Source organism: Vigna unguiculata, chromosome 7, assembly GCF_004118075.2.
Source record: "Vigna unguiculata cultivar IT97K-499-35 chromosome 7, ASM411807v1, whole genome shotgun sequence".
Taxonomy (NCBI): domain Eukaryota; kingdom Viridiplantae; phylum Streptophyta; class Magnoliopsida; order Fabales; family Fabaceae; genus Vigna; species Vigna unguiculata.
In genome coordinates, this window is record NC_040285.1 from 6,869,589 (window position 1) to 6,888,672 (window position 19,084).

A 19,084-nucleotide genomic window follows, 5' to 3' on the forward strand; every position below is an offset into this window, starting at 1 on the left:
TTCTGATATGTGCGGTTTTAATAAAATTGACTTTTCTAACTCATTAACCGTTGGATTGAGCTCAAATTTGGACATTTGGTTCATAACATTCTATTTTGTGGTTTGACTGGTTGGATCGTCGATTAGATGTATGTAGCTTGAGAAATGTGTCACACATTACTGTAGTGATTTTGGTTTTGTGATAATAAATTTTCTTAGGAATTTTGGTGTTAGAATTATGGTTGTGTTGTGCTTGATTGTATGGAATTGCAGGTACTTAAATGTTGGCACTCATTTATTTAGAATGAATACTATTTTGTGATATATGTATAATGCATTTATAAAGTATGAGATTAAATGAAATCTTGTTATGTTGAGTATGAAATGGAAAATATGACTTGTTTGGTTGGTGGTCACTACAAAAAAACATGTAAATATCGACAGTTATTTTTGTAATTTACGTCATTTTTAACCGTCGTTTTTTACTTGAGTGACGGTTTCCAAAAATGTCGTAATTCTTGTCGTCACAAAGTATAATATGGCAGTTTAAGATGAACCGCCGTAAGAACCGTCATTTTATACTATATATAAAGTGACAGTTTAAAAAGACAAATAACGTCAATTAAAACAGACGTAATATTTTTACTAAAAAACGACGCTTGGAACTAACATTATTATCATTGTATTATGACATTTTTAACTGTCAATATTATAATTAATTCTCAGATAAACTACATTATTATCAATTTTAATAATTTTAATATTTAAATATTTATTATTTTCTACCTATATTTATACTTTTGTAATTTAATAAAATTTATTTTTAATATTAATTTAAAATATGCAAAATATTATGAAAATTGTACAAAAAATTAATAAACACCCTTTTTTCTTTGATTGATCAACAAATCGCAAGGAACTCAAGAATTCAAAAATCCAAAAACAAAAAACATAATTTGAAAGTAATTGTTAAACAATACAATTCTACAATTGTTATCGTAATCCTAATCCTAGAACTTTCTAAAAGTTCCTAAATTTCCCCATCATATCACAATCACATATTTTCTAAGATTGTAATAATCTTTCCAAGGCCTTGCTTCATCTCGTTGAGCCTCATTTGTCATTCAATGTAGAACCACTTCTATTTGGTTCCTGAAATACATAAAAAACATAAATCTCGTTATTCAATTTTGATGATAAATCAATTTGGTGGAGCTTGAACAGTTCCTAGTCCCATTGAAATAATGGCCTACATTGAAATGCATCTAGGAGTAGATTGTCTTGACAAGGATTTTCAACAAAAAGTTGTTTCCCTATGTAGTCTTGTCATTGCTCAATAAAGACATGTCTGCAAGATAATCTACAAGATGAGTGCATCGACAAAGTCAATGAAAGCCATAAAGAACCTTCCGAGGATCCAATTGTCCACTACAATAGCTTGATGAAACAGTGGAGAGTTCCTGATATCCCATCCACTCTTCTAAGGGCTTCAAGAAAACAGGAGTTTCAATAGCTGCAGAACATACACATATCATCATCTTGTAATCATCATCTCCCAAATCAGGGATTGCCTTGGCCTTCTTAGCCCAGGGATTCCACACCACTGCACTCTCATCATAATCACAACAGATCAGAAATGTAAATGTGAATGCCAAATAGATTCATACAATGCCATGCAAAAAAGTCTTAACTACCTGCATCTGGCATTCCTTTCTTCTGGAGTACAAAAGTTCTTTTCTTCTCATAGTCTATGATGGCAATTTTATTTGGACTGTGCAAGTACACTCTGTCAATCTACAAAGGTAACCAAGCCACACTTGTTCTTAGAAACCTCTTAAACAAAACATGATTAGGTATCTCTTACAAATATTCCAAAAATGAGAAAATTTATGAGCAGAAGATGAAGCTATTATACCTCACCATCAAATGTAAGTGCATCAGCCTGTTCTGTGAACCGTGATCTGTTCATCAAATTGTCAAAGTAATCAAGTGTCTCCAATCCCTCAATACGCACTTCACTGCAAATTCATTCCACCTCTCTTAGACTCATAGTTAAGCCAGATATGATGAATTGGAACAATCTATATCAGAATTAGCAATTAGCTTGTCAACACTGAGAGAGATGCGAAGTCGGAACTCAAAACTGCAGAAGCAGCCACACAAGTTAGACATTTTTACTGGTTCCATTCAGCAGAACTTCATCTTTTTTAAACACAGTTTGATTGAATCCATATATAGATGTACCTGTGGGGTGTCTTTAAATCAACTTTTGTTAACTTCAATATTAGATCCACTGATGAGTGATTGTCTAATGGAGGAGGAAGAGGTGAAGAATCCCTATCCAATGACCACATCCTGTTTCTTGCAAATCCATGTTGTTCAAGTGAACCAAGATCACCAAACTGAAACAAAAATAGCATTGAAAATGTTGGATTTCACAGCAACACAAGCCAAGTATATTTTTAGGGCAAATCACCCTCAAAGATATTTCAGTATACTTAGGTTTATTTCTTTTCTGAACATTCTAGTGATGCCACTGATGTTTTACCCACACAAACCTTGAACCGAACCTGATTTAGTAGTTCAATTAGAAAAAAAAATACAAGAAACAAACAAATGTGACCATACCAAAGGCAAATCGACATGGTTTTAAGAGTCCAAGACAAAAATGGGATTTAATTAGTATGTAATGCATGATTGGAACCAAGCACAAAACTGAATAAACTCCAAAGAAAGAGGGAAAATGGTTAGTTAGGTAGTACCTTGGAGCTGGAACAAGTAACACTCTCTCTTGCTTTTCTTCTTCAGTTCCGCTTCATGTATTTCTCCTATATCAACCTACACCTATCATTCAATAAATAAAAAGAAATCGATAATTAACCCAACAATGAACACAATTCAACAAACACGAGGACCCATGACAAGAGGAAAACATCAATTAGGAAAAGATAGTGAAGAATCGTGGAGGCGGTGTCAGAGAACCCTCCTTCTCCATGCATTGTTTTGTATGACTTCATAGGAAAGAGGAGTTTCATTTCAGATTGAAGATTGGAAAAAAGAGAATTTTGCCAGCGATATTGTAATTGATTATGTAAAGGTGAAGGAGACTCACCTGGCGACCCACAACCACAACACAGAGTGGAAGTCCTTCCTCTACTGCGAATGTAGGGTGGGAGTCCTCTGTTGCAAATGTGCGTGAGGGATATGAAGTGGCTCTAATAGCGGCATTGTTCTTTTTGGCCAAATGGCGAATGAGGGGAGTAAAAAGGGGAAAACCTAAGGGAAAAGTGGAAAACATATGAATGTAACGGGAAGCAAGGTGAATAAAAAATCTAATTATCATGTTGGTCATGGGGTTGCAGGTGGGTCTGCTGGTGGGTCGTGGCTACTGGTCAGGGAAGGTGATGAAGGGGAAGTCAACGATGAAGGTCCTCTGGATGAACTCCCACTTAGACTAGGGTTCCACAATGTATATCTCAAAAGGTGGGAAAATAAGAAGGATAAAATCTCAAAGGCGGGAGAATAAAATTCAGAGGAAACTGGTTTAGACTAAGTTGGAAAATGATAGATGGAAAAGCAATATTAAGATTTATTAAAATAATTAAAATAATGATGCTTACAATTGCCATATTTTACATGTAATATATGGCAGTTTAAAGATTGATAGTTAAAATCGGTCATATTTTACATGTAGAATATGACAATTCTTAAATTGCCGTATTATGTTGTAAAAAGCGACGGTTTTAAACAACTGTCATATTAAAATTGTCGCAATTTACATTATTTTTTGTAGTGGGTGGATTGGCATGAGACTTGAATCACTAGTGCAGGGAAGAGATTTTGCTGCGGTTGTTTAGGCTTTTTGGCTTCAGTTTTATACCTGAGGCATATGCCAGCGAGGTAAAAAAATATATGTTTATGCAATGCGAGGGTTACTGCCTTGGTTCTGGAGGGAATCGAAGCCTAATGTGCATCGCAAATTTAAAAAAAAAAAAACTTTATGACCCAATAACAACGTCACACGTAGCCATGATCCTTGTACACATACCTACACCAACCACAGTGTGTCACATCATCATCTTCAACCTTCTCCCAAATCAGACACCCTAGCCACCACTCAAACCCTAAATGTCGTTAGTGTGTCGTCACCACCATCTTCGACCACCGCATCATGCTGGAACAGCTTCATGACGCCTTCATTCATCTCGCCGGCGATGCAAAACAACTTCTTTTCACCACCATATCTGAATGGAAAACGTGAAACATCCAACAGCTAACCACCGTGAGTCAAATCGCGACTTCGACACACATCAACGTTCGAAACCCACAGGAGAGTTTTACGATTTAAAAAAGAAGAAGCATATTCCTACAAGCGATATTTAATGACGACAATGGAGGCGACTTCGCAACCTCTACAACGACAACATTGGAAGAGGCCCGCACTACGGAGAAGGCTCGTTCAACGGCGGACCGGTGGTGGACACTACAAAATGCACTCCTTGAGTTTTGTTCTCATAATGCCATGTCATGTGTTGTGTTGTTTCCATTGAAGCAAACATTCTTTGTAATCTTGGAATTATAGACAAGTAAAACATAGATTTCAATGGAATTGGTTTTTTTTGCCTTCTTCCTGCATGGATTGTGTGATATCGAGCTTGTCCACAAAATTTGCATTCAAGTAAGGATGCATCATTTTTGCCATTATCGTTGTCATAAAAAAGCATACACCCATTAACACAACAATCAATCTTCTTAGACTCTAATCCTAACTTTGAAACTAATCTCTTGGCTTCATAATAATTCTTTGGCAAAGAATTATTTGGTGATGTTAGATCTAAATAGATTTTTGCCATATTGTCTAATGCTTGGTTGGGAATGTTCCAATTAGATTTGCAAGCCAATAGTCTAACGCATACTGATAGTTTCGACTCTGTTACCCCTTCAAATACAGGTTGATTTGCCTCTGCCAATAAATTGTAAAACCTCTGAGTGGCTTCGTTTGGAGACTCTTCTAAACGGCTATTGTCTTGTTCTTCAAATGAAGGATGTCGATTAAGAGCATCATTCACCATTTCTTGCATATACATAAATTGATCCATCTCAGAGGTGTGTGCAACAGTACTTGAACTATGAAGGCAATTTTCTTGTGCAGTCAAATCAACAGAGGCCATTTCTTCACCATGAAATGTCCAAATCTTGTAATTTGGCATGAATCCTTTTTGGTATAGATGAACTTTAACCACCTCGTCTTTTAAAATTTTAGTGCATTGGCACTTTAAGCATGGACATCTAATCCCTCCATCAAGAGCATAATATTTATATTGTCGAGCCGTCCAAACAAAGTCTTCAACTCCTATGATAAAATCTTCCTTTAAACCTCTTCTTCTAGGATAACAACGGTCATACATCCAACCACGATGGATGGGAACTTCGGCCATGTCCTGGGACAAGCCAAAGGAGGAAAATGTTATGTTACACTATGCTAGTGCAACAAAGTACAATTATCAAACATGAGACTTAAGTAATAAACCTATTACTACTTAAGCTCATGCATGTAGAAGGCAAAGATAGAGGGTGCACGAATAATTTCTTCATTTTAGCACACCTCTAGTTAACTTGATTTCAAATTTTGCACCAATTTTATAGTATTATTTTAGTCCAATAGCAATTCACATATACAATTGGATGAGAAATTCGACCATGTCCTAGGACAAATCAAAGGAGGAAAATGTTATGTTACACTGCATAAGTGCAACAAAGGACAATTATCAAACATTAGACTTAAGTAATAAACCTATTACTACTTAAGCCCATGCATGTAGAAGGCATTTGATTTGAAGGTAGTATACTTGATTTCAAGGTAGCAATTAAATAAAGCAATTAGTATTTGTTGTAATCATACTTCAATCATATATATTCAAACAACAAGAAAAAATTTACAATGAAAGCTACATACCAAAAACACCAGAGAAGGGTTGAGGAATTAGAAAAGAAGATAGTCAATGTACCTGCAAAAGAAGAAGCCATTTAGAAAGTTGACTAAACTTTGACTTTTTTATTTGAACCTTAAATACAAGTGTAAACTGATGGAGAATGTTTAGGATGCTTCAATACACGTATTATAATTAACAGAAGAAAGGTGGAGAAAACATCACAACTCAGAATTAACAAGGTAATTCGAGTTTGCCTAGTCAAAACCAAGAAAAGAACTAGAAATTGGCAAAAATGAGCTAAGGCTACCAAATTAGTAAGGGAATTGATAAGCAATGATGCAAACACAATCTAATTTGTATAAGAATGATGAAAACTTAGGCCAAAGTGAGGAATAAGATGGCACACGAAAATTCATATGTGGAGGCAATTTTATGCATAAGTAGTCTACCACTCACAACTTGATTAATGCTTTTCTCATTGATATAGAGTTACTAACTTTGTGGCTTAGTTTGATGTAGAAACAGTGATCCCATGGCAGAAAATGCAGCTGAAATAGTGGCCTAAACAAGCACTAAATTGGATGAAAAGTTGCTAAGTTGACTAAGAGTTGACTTTTTGCATTTTTGCTCTAATATGATAACTATGAAAACTGGTAAAAACAGCACCAAGAACCTACTCAACAAGCTTAAAATGACAAAAGGAACCTAAGAAATAACTCAAAACTGAAATTCTACATAAAACTCAAAGTTTCACTAACTAAAACCTCTGAAAAAACTCTAAAACTAGGCTAAAAACTATGGTTATGCTAAATCATGGGTAGAAGTGGATAGAAACTACCTAGACAAGTTTAAAATGACTTAAGAAAACTTAATCCTAACACACAAACTGCCTCCGAACAGATTTACACAAAATCACTACCTAAAACCAAGACTAGTCTACTAAATTAAGTATTTTCTATGTGCATGTACTACCCTAACCTATGCAACTTTAATCTAACTATCCACACAAGTTTCTAATGCCAAAATATGACTACAAAACAGCTCACACGACTAAAAATAACAACAACTCGAAATTTAAGTCCTTAAGACCTAAAACTACCACTAAACTATGCTAAAATTGTGAAAATTAAGAAATTAAGTACACTAGTGCATATAACTCGTATAAATGTGAACATATCAGCATTGGTTTGTGAGTTGTGAAAATGGACATGGTTGTTTTGTTGGGAAAACAAAAGGGTGAAGGTGAGTAAGAGTGATTATGGATAAGAGAGAATGGGTGGGGCCACCATTAAAAGTTCCATATAAACATAAGAAATGACAATCCTATATACGACTAAAATCAAATTTGGAAACTGCATAGGTTGTTTTCTGCAGCAAATTATTATGAGTTTGTGCAAAAAAACCCAAACACAAAACACTGGAAAGTAATCTTTTTGTCATCATCAACCACATGCCATGATAAGAGTTAAACATGATTAGGCTAATGCACCAATAATGAAAACAAGCCAAAGTTGGCGTTTCCAAGTCAAGTACAAATAATTATCATAAAATTAAGCTTCTAATCACAACAACATGCTCTATCACATTCAATTCAATTCAGATGCTTCAAATCACAACAGCAACATGCTCAATCACATTCGATTTAATTCAGAGATGGTTCAAATCACATTCAATTCATATGCATATCACATTCAATTCACATCACACTCAATTCAGATTCAATTCAGATGCAAGCAGTGGCAAGAAAAATTAATGGAACACGGGTACCTCCACGATGGCCCAACAACACCAAACCCCTACGGTGAGAGCGCCTCGACGACCGGAGTGTCTCAACGATCGGAGTAGCTCCAAACACAGCACCCTCCTTCCACAGAAACCCTTCTTCGCAGAAATCCCCCACTCACGCGAAAGTCCAATTCGCAATGGGAGGACGCACGCGACAACATTACCGGAAGGAGGCCGTCACGACGCCGATTGCGAGTGGCACGACAGCGGAAGTCGCAGCAGCAACGGGTGGCGACAATGGCAGCGACTATAGTGATGCCCTATGCGGAGAAGAACTGCGTTTTGAAATTGGGGAGGCCCGCGATAGTGTTACTGGAAGGAGGTCGGAACGGCAGCGATTGGGTATGGCGTGGCAGCGACAGTGGTAGCAGCAAGGGGCCACAACAGGGGCAGGAACAGGGGCGGGAACGGGGGCGACGATTTTAGTTTGGAGAAGAAATGGTGAAGTGGTGAGTTTCGCAATGGGGAGAAATGGATTTTTTTAAGTTTAATCTGTGAACTTATCGACGGATCAATCTGTCGGCCACCTGTCGGTAATTGTCTCCTCACCTTACCGACGGATAAATCCGTCGCCAAATCTCCCCTGTGGTTTTACCGACGGATATTTCCGTCGTCATATGTTTGTTGTGTTATTACCGATGGATATTTCTGTCGGTATTTTTCCCACTCTAGATCCGTTGCTAAATCCGTCGGTAAATCATAGTTACCGACAGCTATTTATCCGTCGGTATTGGTTCGTCGGTAATTAGCATATTTCTTGTAGTGGGAGAGGCGAAATTGTAGCTACGTGGAAGAAGGAACCTTTGCATTTTCCAACAATGGCATTCGAAAATGGAAGAAAGAAAAATGAACGTTACTCTACACGAAGAAGACGAACATTGATGTGATTTCTTTTAAACCCTAAGAAGGCTTATTGCCTCGATTGATTTTAAACTGAGGTATAAACATCTATCTGTTTCGGTTAGATGTGACCTGAGGCATATTCCACTCGAAAAGCAATCAAATATGCCTCGATTAAAATAGACCTAAGGCATAAACATCTATCTGTCTCGATTAGATGTGACTCGAGACATAAAAGTCAACCACCAATTTAAAAATATCAATGCAGTGAAAAAAATAAAAATTTTGGGGGGTTTATGCCTCAGTTCTAAGTACAACCGAGGCATAAAAATTCGAAAAAATTATAAAAGTGCCACCGCATTTTTATATACCTTGATTGCAGGTGAACCGAGGCATATAGAGCATTGTAAAAAATCCATTATGCATTAGTGAATGATTGAGATGACATGTGGAGATTATTGGTAAAAGAGTTTAAAGGGAAACTCTTGGTGATGGTGGTTAGTGCATACCTTGATATAAGAGATGTCTAGATAAAGGAAGGTATCCTGAACTCTAATAATCGTTCACACTCACATAGAGCAAAATGATTTATGTGGTGAGAGTGGTAGGAGGTCCTAGTCTTGGGACATATTGGGCCTAAGACATTAGAGGATTAACCATGTGTGTGATTGGGTGATAACCCCTTGCGTCTAGACTCTGTAGAGTTTAGAAACCAGGACAAGTGCATACTTCCTTTAGAATTCTATATCAAGAGTATGATACGGATAATCGGGTCAAAGAGTCCTGTATTTGTTTGCCTTCACATGATTTGGGTGTTTACTGCTTTATATGATTTTAATCTGATTTAGCTTTTATTTGCCCTGTAACATGATTAAAAAAAATTTTACTCTAGCTTACCTTGTTTGTTTGGTGTATGCCTTTTGTTTTTCCCTTTTGCGATGATCATCAATTAGATTGTATGAGCAAATGCAGAAACCCCTGGCGGTCATCAGGATGATGGGAGTGCTACGATTTAGATGAATCATGCTTTGGTGTTGGCTCATTACTGAGCCCCTTTTTGGAAGAACAATAATTGTTTTAATTCTCTGCTCTTTGGGCAGTTCTTTTGCGTACTATTAACTTTTATGTTCTGTTAGTGGCCATTGTTTTGTGCCTTAACTTTCATTCCAAGTATATTTTGGATAATTGTAATAGTTAGTACGTGTATGCTTCATGTCGTGTGCTCTTTTATATTATAATCATGTGATGTTCCTCCATCAGTTGTAGGAGAATATGATTGGTGCTCTAGTGTACGATCCTCACCCCCAACCTCCACCCCCTGAATGGAGCTTGGAGGATTTCTTGAAACATCAGCCGACCAAGTTTGATGGCAAGATAAGTCCCAATCAGGTGGACCAATGGATGAAAGATATGGAGTGCATCTTTGATTCCAAGAGGTGCTTGGATGAGAGCAAACTTGCTTTTCACTGTCTACACTCACAAGGGAGGCTAAGCATTGTGGGCCAACATGAGGTTGGTCATGGAAGAGAAACATGAACAGATCCCCTGTGAGGCCTTCAAAAGGAAGTTTTTGTCTGAATACTTTCCTGATAGCGTGAGATACGCTAAGGAGGTAGAGTTCCTTCAATTGACCTAGGGAGACAAGTCGGTGGCTGAGTATGCTGAGAGGTTCAAGCATTTGGGGCGCTTCTACACCATGCCACTAGATGAGGAGTGGCGATGCAAGAATTTTGAGAATGGCCTTCGAGGAGACATCAGATTGATGGTGGCACCACTCTCCATCAAGGACTTCACAGCTTTGGTGGAGAGAGCTCGTGTTATGGAGCAGATGAAGGCTGAGGTGGAGGCTCAACAAAGTCAACAGTAGCAGAAGGTCAGTGGATCGTCTAGGTCCAGACCTAGAGTAGACATTACAAAAAAAATAGATATTACCGATGACCGAGATCCGTCGATAACAACAAATATCCATCGGTAATCTAATTTTTTTATGGATTTTCGATGGGCTGAAATCCGTCGATAAAAGGGTCGTAGCTAATATTTACCGACAGATAATGTCTTTCGTTAATTACCGACAGCATTATCCGTCGGTAATTTCCAACAGCATGATTCAATAATTTTTGACGAAAGGATCCGCCAATAATTTCCGATGGCAGAATCCGTCGGTAAATACATGAGATTGGCGCAGCATTTTCCGATGCATTGTCGACGGAATAATCCGTCAGTAATTTCAAAACCATTTTCCAGTGCATTTTGTATTTGCACAGTCCACAAAATTTATCAAACCTGCAATCTCATAAATACAATCAGACCTGTCAATCTTATAATTATCCCTAGCCAATTCAAACAGGTATCTTATACATACATCACCCATGCATAAATATTCTAAGATTCTGCATATAAAAGTGAAATAAAGATAAACATCTATCAATCACAATCTCATAGGTTATGTTTAACTAATGTAAAAGTATACATAAGTAACAAACTCAATATAGAAAAAAGTCCTAATACTCTACATAATCATTTGAATGATTTTCTTCTATAGGGTCTTCTTGTTGCTCAGTCTGTGGCTGGACTACGGTGGACTGGACCGGAGTGGGTTGGACTGCAGTCAGTTGTTGCTAGGGTGGTGTTGGGCTGGACTATTGTTGTTGAAGACGAGTGTGGGCATCAACAGGTAGAAAGGCCATGACTAGATTTTGGAAGCTTTGAAACTGACTTCTCAAATTTTCATAAGCCTGGTCATGTTCTTCTAGTCGTTGCGTGAGTCAGTTTCACGGCCTCCTCAACATTGTTGGAAAAAGATGCTTGTTGTTTGTGGATATCTCTTCCAACATTGTAACCTTTGCCAAGTTCTCTAGTGCCATAAAGTCTTCCTTTATTTTTTCCGCCGACAACGTCAACCCAACATTGTGTCCTAATGATGTCTTCCTTATTAGCATCGTCATTATGCTCTAATGCAACAACACATGACCCTTACTCAAATCTGACCTATGAGAGTCTAGTTGAAAATTCTTCCACTAACTCATGTGGGGGTAGTGTTTCAATAACACAGAACCAATTTCTATATCTCAATATATAAGTATATTGTAATTATTACATCCTCAATAAACCTATATGTAGATTGGATCATTGCATCTGCATTCTTCTTTTTCTTTTTCACCCTTTGGGTCAAAGGTTTAGATCACATATCAATTAGCCACAACCCTTTTCATACAAAAATATGTGTAAAATATGGACTTTTACATTGGTTAGTTAAAATGAAGTCTACCTAAACAATTATTAAAGATTGGTGATGATAATTATCATAAAATTAAGCTTCAAATCAACACCAACATGTTTTATCATTCAATTCAGATGCACTACAGTAGGAAGAAAAATTAAAGGAAAATGGGTGTTACCTTCACGACAGCCCAACAACACCAAAGCCAGTAGGTTCCCCCCACGGTCAGACCGCCTTGATGGCCAAAGCGCCTCAATGGTCGGTGCAACACCAAACAGAGCATCCTCCTTCCACAACAACCCCTTCTACGCAAAAATCCCCACTCACGCGGAAGCCCAATTCGAATTCCTCTCGCCACAAAAATGGAAGCAACTATCAGAAAAAAAATGATTGGTAAGGATGAATTAAAAGGTTAGATGATTGCTCGAACAACAAAACCCCTTACCTTGCTTCTCTTTCGATGTCAGAGCAGATCCGGGAAGTCAAACTCAAGCTAGCGAAAACGTTACCGAAAGGAGGTCGTCACAGTGGTGATTGGGAATGGCACGACAACGGTAGTAGCAACAGCAATGGGTAGCAATAGTAGAGACAACTTCAGTGATGTGTTTAGAGGAGAAAAATTGAGTTTTGCAATGGGGAGAGGGCAACGACAACGTTACTGGAAGAAGGCCGTTACGGCGATGATTGGGAGTCACATGACGGCGATTTGGAGTGGCAGCAATGGCGCCAACAGTAGCGACGCGATTTCAGCTATGCGTTTGGAGGAGACAAACTGAGTTTTACAATATGGGGGAATGGGTTTCATCTGATTATTTTAAGTTTAATCCGCGAACTTATCGACGGATTAATCCGTTGGTAAACTGTAGCCAAATGTCCCTTGTGGTATTACCGACAGATAAATCCATTGCCAAATGTCTCTTGTGTTATTATCGATAGAAATATCGGTCGGTATTTTCCCACTTGAGATCCGTCACTAAATCCATTGGTAAATTATACTTACCAACGAATAAATATCTGTCGGTAATTAGCAGATTTCTTGTAGTGAGAGGAGAGGAAAAACCCTATGCCACTACAACAAAATAGGTAATTTGCGAGGGAAATTAGCGAGGGAAAGTATTTCTTACTAATTTCTCGCTATTTAGCGAGGGATTAGTGACAAAAAATTTTGTAGCTAATTTGTGAGGGAAATTAATGAGGGAAAATATTTCTCACTATTTAGCAAGGGATCAGCGACCAAAAAAAGTTTTGTAGCTAATTTACGAGGAAAATTAGCAAGAGAAAATATTTCTCACTAATGTCTCGCTATTTAGCGAGGGATTAGTGACAACAAGGTTTCGTAGCTAATTTGCGAGATAAATTAGCTAGGAAAAATACCTCTCACTATTTAGCGGGGGATTAGTGACAAAAAATTACCATAGTTAATTTGCGAGGAAAATTAGCTAGGAAAAATATCTTTCACTTTTTAGTGAAGGACTAGCGACAAAAATAAATTGTAGCAAATTTAAAACTAATTTACTATGTTTTGAAAGAGGTAAATCATTTTATGATTATTCTCTCATTAAAATTCAAGTTTATTTAATTATGAAATTTTTTTCCACAAATCCATGACAAAAGAATAAAATTTGTGTTAATAAGTAAATAATATTCAAAGTATTCTCGCTCTAATGAAATTAAAAAATAAAACTATAGATGTATTATGCAAATTTCATAAGCTATGAATATTTTAACAAATTGTTAAAAATATGTTTTATTATTATATAAATTAATAATTTTATTATATCTTTATATGTTAATTTAATTTAAATAAAAATATTAATTAATTTATATTGTTACATACTATTAGAAATATCTAATTAGTTTCAATTAATAATTAATTTTTTATAAATAATTATTAATATTAGTATGCAATTTTTTTATATTTACATAAATTAAGTTTTTCATAAATAATTATCGATATTAATTTATAACTTTTTAATATCTATATAAAGAAAATAATTACATAAATACTTACTTATAAAAAAAATAACATTGAATATTACATAAATAATATTAGAAGTGATTTAAAACCTTGAAAGCTTAATCTTTTTTTTTTTGTGTGTCAAAATTGTGAAGTGTTGGGCCTGTCAAATGAATTGAAAAATTGAAAGAAAGTGTGGAGAGCGTACAAGAGAGTGAAGAGAAGCTTCAAAGAGAGCTTGGAGAGAGCTTGACTACATCAACGACATCGAGTTTAGTTCCTTAGAGCAGGTTACATATGCTTCTATCTTCACGTTCTTGGGTTTCATCGAAGTAAAGCAGTAATTGATTAATCAATTGGTTGTTCTTGTTGTTGTTTGGTAGATTGTGATTGAGACGATTCCGGAGTTGCCGAAATTTTGTATTTGAACGGAGGAGGCAACACTGTTGCGTTTCATTGAAGTGAAGGAGGCAGTGTTGTTGCCATTACTATGTGAACGACACCAGATCGAGGGATTAGGGCAAACATTGATCTCGTTCCCTTTGCCAGCAACATGTAATCATTTGTTCCTTTTCTTGAGTTCTTAGTTTTGTAATCATTGTAGCAGAGTTCTTAGTTTGTAATCATTTTAAATAGTAGTTTGTAATCATTCGTGTTTTCAAATTAGTTAGTGTCTGGTTGGATGTATATGCTAACCTTGCCCTTTAGGGTCTGCCACACAGAAATCTTGGAGAGCACTGGTATCAGCTGCTAAAGCAACTGAAAGTGAAAGAGATAGAAGAAATATCAACAACGAGAAATTAGTCATTTGACAAGAACTCAAGAAGAACTACAGTGGATTTTGCAGTGACAAAAATAAGTATCGCCTATTTGTACTAATTGATTATTGGTGAATGAATATGGCATTGGGTTAAGAAGATGCGATATAAGAAGAGAATAAATCATGTTTGACGTGGTAAGAGAAAGTGATAAGGGTTTTTCTGAAGGTGCCATGTGGAGATTGTAGAGGGGTTATTTCTTATTGTGGATATAATGCCGACAGAAAGTGTTGTTGCCATTTGGCTAATCAACCAGAAAAGAAGAACAGTATGAACCCCAAATTGATGACAACCTCTATTTTGGTTAAAGGTAATGTAGGGTTACTTCCATCAATTTTTACCGAAGCTATCATAATCCATTTAAATATATGTAATATACAAAAAAATAGTAATTATATCTTTAATTATCAATCGTGATATAAAATAATATTCAAATTAGTTATGAATATAGTAATACATTTGATCACATTCCAACGAGAGACTATATTTAGTATGATGCGCCGCCACCTTCCATTTTAGTTTGATAGACATTGGCAGTAGCATATTCCCCTCATCATGAATTCAACCTAGTATTTATGTTAATCTTATGGTTGACATTACACTGGATCTTGATCATGTTCACATTAGTTTTAGTAATTGCCTCTTAATCAAAATCAAATGGGTGAGGTAGCTACTATCAGACTCACTTTTGTTGAATAGAGTCTGTCAAAGAATCAAAACCTTTCCTTTAATGCATCCAGAAACTTCTTAATAAATGTTCTTAAAAGCATTTATGAACATTATGATTGTTTTTTATATATAAATCATGTGCCTTTTGGAAACAATACTATTACGAAAAATCACTATCAGTAGGTAAACTCTCACTTTGGATATATTTATAATTGCAAACTTCTGTTGTTTGAGTATGGAATCCAAATAAAAGGAATGAAGTGAATTTTTTTTCTTATTTTTTTTTATTAAGATCACATTTTGTTCTTTTAACGTCATATTTGTTATCTCACATCATCATATTGTACAAGAGTTAAATCAAGCCATGAAATTGAAGCTAAACTGGTCTTCTTAATTTATTTATTTCTTAATTTATTTTATTTTAACTGAATTTCTAATGTTATTTTTCTTATAGTTAAACTTAGTTGTAGTTAGTTCTGTAAGAATTTTAAAAGCATTTTCTCTACTCTCACACAACATTAATTCTTAATATTCTTTACTCATAGTTTATGATGCATGATTTTGCAAGATTTACCTCTGCATAATCTCAGAAAGCTAAACTGATAATTAATGTGTTTTTCAATAATACCAGAATCCTTAAATTTCAGATGGTACCATAAAGTTTCTCTTATCTTATAGCTATTGGTCTTATTGTCATGTTCCATTGCAATGTAGGGAGATGTTCAAAACGTTAAGTTCTGTTAGTGGTGTGGTAGTCCAACGAAGCTTGGAATACCTGAAGGAGAAGAAAGATTCAGAGCTATATGTACCAGCTGTGGGAAGATTGCATATCAGAATTCAAAAATGGTAAATGCTTAAAGAATCATACCTGTTTACTTTCATGCCAAGAAAACCACCTTATTTTCTCCTCAAATCTCACAATGTTTCTCATGTTATTAAAGATAGCGTTGCAATTTTCTGATGGATGGTTTGATTCTATTGTCTTAGTTGTAACTATATAGGGATTGGTATAGTTTTGTGGATTACCTAACACTCTATTCAAGTTGATTTAGTATGTATAATCCTTTAGACTGAAAGTGTTTGATAGTTAGTACTTATAAGTTATGACTTGTTATTTTAAATATAATGACTTTTACTAGATTTTTAAGGTAAATTTCATGCTTACATTGAGAAAAAGAAAATGTGGTTCTATCTTGACTAAGCATTAGTTGATCTAAGGAAGCAGATTGTTATATAAGCTTTTGGACTCTGTTTATTATGTAATACATGAATTTAGTTCCGAAGTTGATATGGTTCATAATTAATCACGTATTAATGGTTTTATACTAGTTGTATGACTTCTATTTTCTACAAAATTATTGTACTAGTTGTATACTATTTACTCTACCACTCACTACCAGGCCTCAAGAACAACTTGTGCAAGCAAACCCTCTCTGCAGAAAACATCTAATTACTGAGGATCTCCAGACTTTAAAAGACCACACATTTGCACCAATCCTTTATCTTTGTGAAAATACTATTATTATAATAGCTTAAATATTAAAACTGTGCCTTTAATTTTAAATATTAGGAGTTGTTGAGGCCAAACTTTCATGATTACAACATGCAAAACTATTAAGAGGTAGTCGGTTGCCTCATTGAACATGATAACAAGGTCCTCCTTTGCAAGTTTTTTATAGCCATAATTAACCTATTGTTTGGCACCATTCAATGGCCAACTAACAAACTTGAATTGAAACTACCCCAACTATATTATGCTAATTAATGTGTTTATTGTTCCGTACATCAAGGATGTTATTCTTGGATGCTAATAATGATGTTTTGCAGGTTGATGTGGAACCGGGAATGTGGAGACAACATCGTTGTTGTGTAATCAAAAGTCACCTAGAACTTGCTCTCACTAGTGCATTTTGGACTTTTTAACTTGAGCTTTATGCCTCGGTTATAGCGGAAACGAGGCATATAAACATGCAGTGGCAGTTTTGTAATTTATGCAATGTTTTATGCCTCGGTTGTAATTGACCCGAGACAATAAAGCTAGTTTATGCCTAAGTTGTTATTAACCCGAGGCAGTAAAGTCAGTTTATTTCTCGGTTGCTACTGACCCGAGGCAGTAAAGTGTTAGCAAATTTTTTTTCTTTTTTTTTTCGGACTCTAGGGTTTCAAGTGTTAGGACTCAAGGCAGAAGATGGTGACATGCCTCGGTTTTCAATCGAACCGAGGCAGAAGGTGGGATAAAAATCTTCAAAACCAGAAACAGTCAATCTCCTTCCTCTGGTGCGCAAAAACCCTAACTCTCATATTTCTCTCTTCGATCCTATAAGTTTCATTAGGGAAGTGCAGCAATGGAGTGGCTAAAGCGTTGCATTCTAAATGGGTTCGTGATGTTGTGTTCGTGACTTTGGTTGCGGTGGTTATGAAGATTTGATGGATGCATTGCTATGTAGTGAATCTCGCGATTAGGGTTCGTGATGGCTTGGTTCAAATGTTGTAGCATTGAGTTTTCTGGCGTGGTAGACGTGTGTTGGCTAGGTTCGTAGTAGTTCGTCTGCGTGGAAAAATCCATGGCGCGTTCTTGATTGCTGGGTTCGTTTTGTCTTGCTGCAACAAGATTTTGGCGAAGAACTGGTTTGTTTCGTGAGTGCGGGAACGAACCTATGCCAATGGTGGTTCGAAGGTACTGTGCCATTCTCGATCTGCCCGTGGTTGCGCTTCTCGATTTGCTCCGCCAGCACAGCTCCGACGTCATTCGTGTCGTGAAGATGGTATGGAAGGCTGAGTGGAAGGTCAGAGAAGATGAGAGAAAGATGATTTCTGCAACTTTTTTTTTAATTTTTAATGTATATTACGCCTCGGTTGCCATCAGAACCGAGGCAGTAATGATGGGATATGCCTCGATTGAGAATCGAGGCAAAAAGATGACCATTTTTGCCTCGACTGCATATGCCTCATGTCTTAAACCGAGGCCAAATGACCAAAATAACCGCGACAGCAAGTCTTTCCTGCACTGGTGTCTAATGCCACCCAGTATGTGTTTTAGGATAGTTCCATCCTTCACTAGCAGCTAACCAAGTTCTAGCTGATGCATTAATTCTCCAAGGCATAAGTCTTATCTAATAAAGAGTCGTGACTATTGGTCAACTTTTGTTTTGATCATGTATCTTGAAATTGTAATGTTAAAAGTTTACGTTTTATGTATATGACTAAGTATTTTGAATACAGGGAAATTTCACATATTTCATCCAAATGTCTTGCAAGATATATTATATTTTTTTGTTTACCATTATATTTTTTAAATGCATTTAAATAAATAAGAACATGGAATATTTTGGTATATTTATACAACGTAAATACGAATGAGTTAGGGTGCTAGGGATAATTATTATAATATAGTATGGATCAATTAGGAATCAACTAAGGATAAATTTGCTATGGATTAATTAGGGATTAGCTAAGGATAAATTTGCTAGAGATCAACTAGGAATCAACAAGGGATAAATTTGCTAGGGATCAGCTAGGGATAAATTTGTTAGGGATCAGCCAGGGATTAACTAGGGATAAATTTGCTAGGGATCATCTAACGATTAGCTAGGAATAAATTTGCTAGGGATCAGTTAGGGATTAGCTACGGAGAAATTTGTTAGGGATTAGCCAAGGATTAGCTAGAGATAAATTTGCTATGGATTAGCTAGAGATTAGTTAAGGATCAATTTGCTAGGGATCAGCTAGGAATTAGTTAGGGAGAAATTTGTTAGGGATTAGCCAGGGATTAGTTAGGGATAAATTTTATGGATTAACTAGGAATTAGCTAGGAAAATCATGGATAATAGCGAGGGAACAACCTCCTAGCTATTTAGCTACTCATATTTTAGCTATGGAATAA

The 19,084-nt window shown here is 36.1% G+C and overlaps 1 pseudogene; it reads right to left on the reverse strand.

Moving 5' to 3' along the window:
- Positions 1-1,226: 1,226 nt before the first annotated feature.
- LOC114192692 lies at positions 1,227-2,376 on the reverse strand (annotated as a pseudogene).
- Between the last annotated feature and the right edge of the window lie 16,708 nt (positions 2,377-19,084).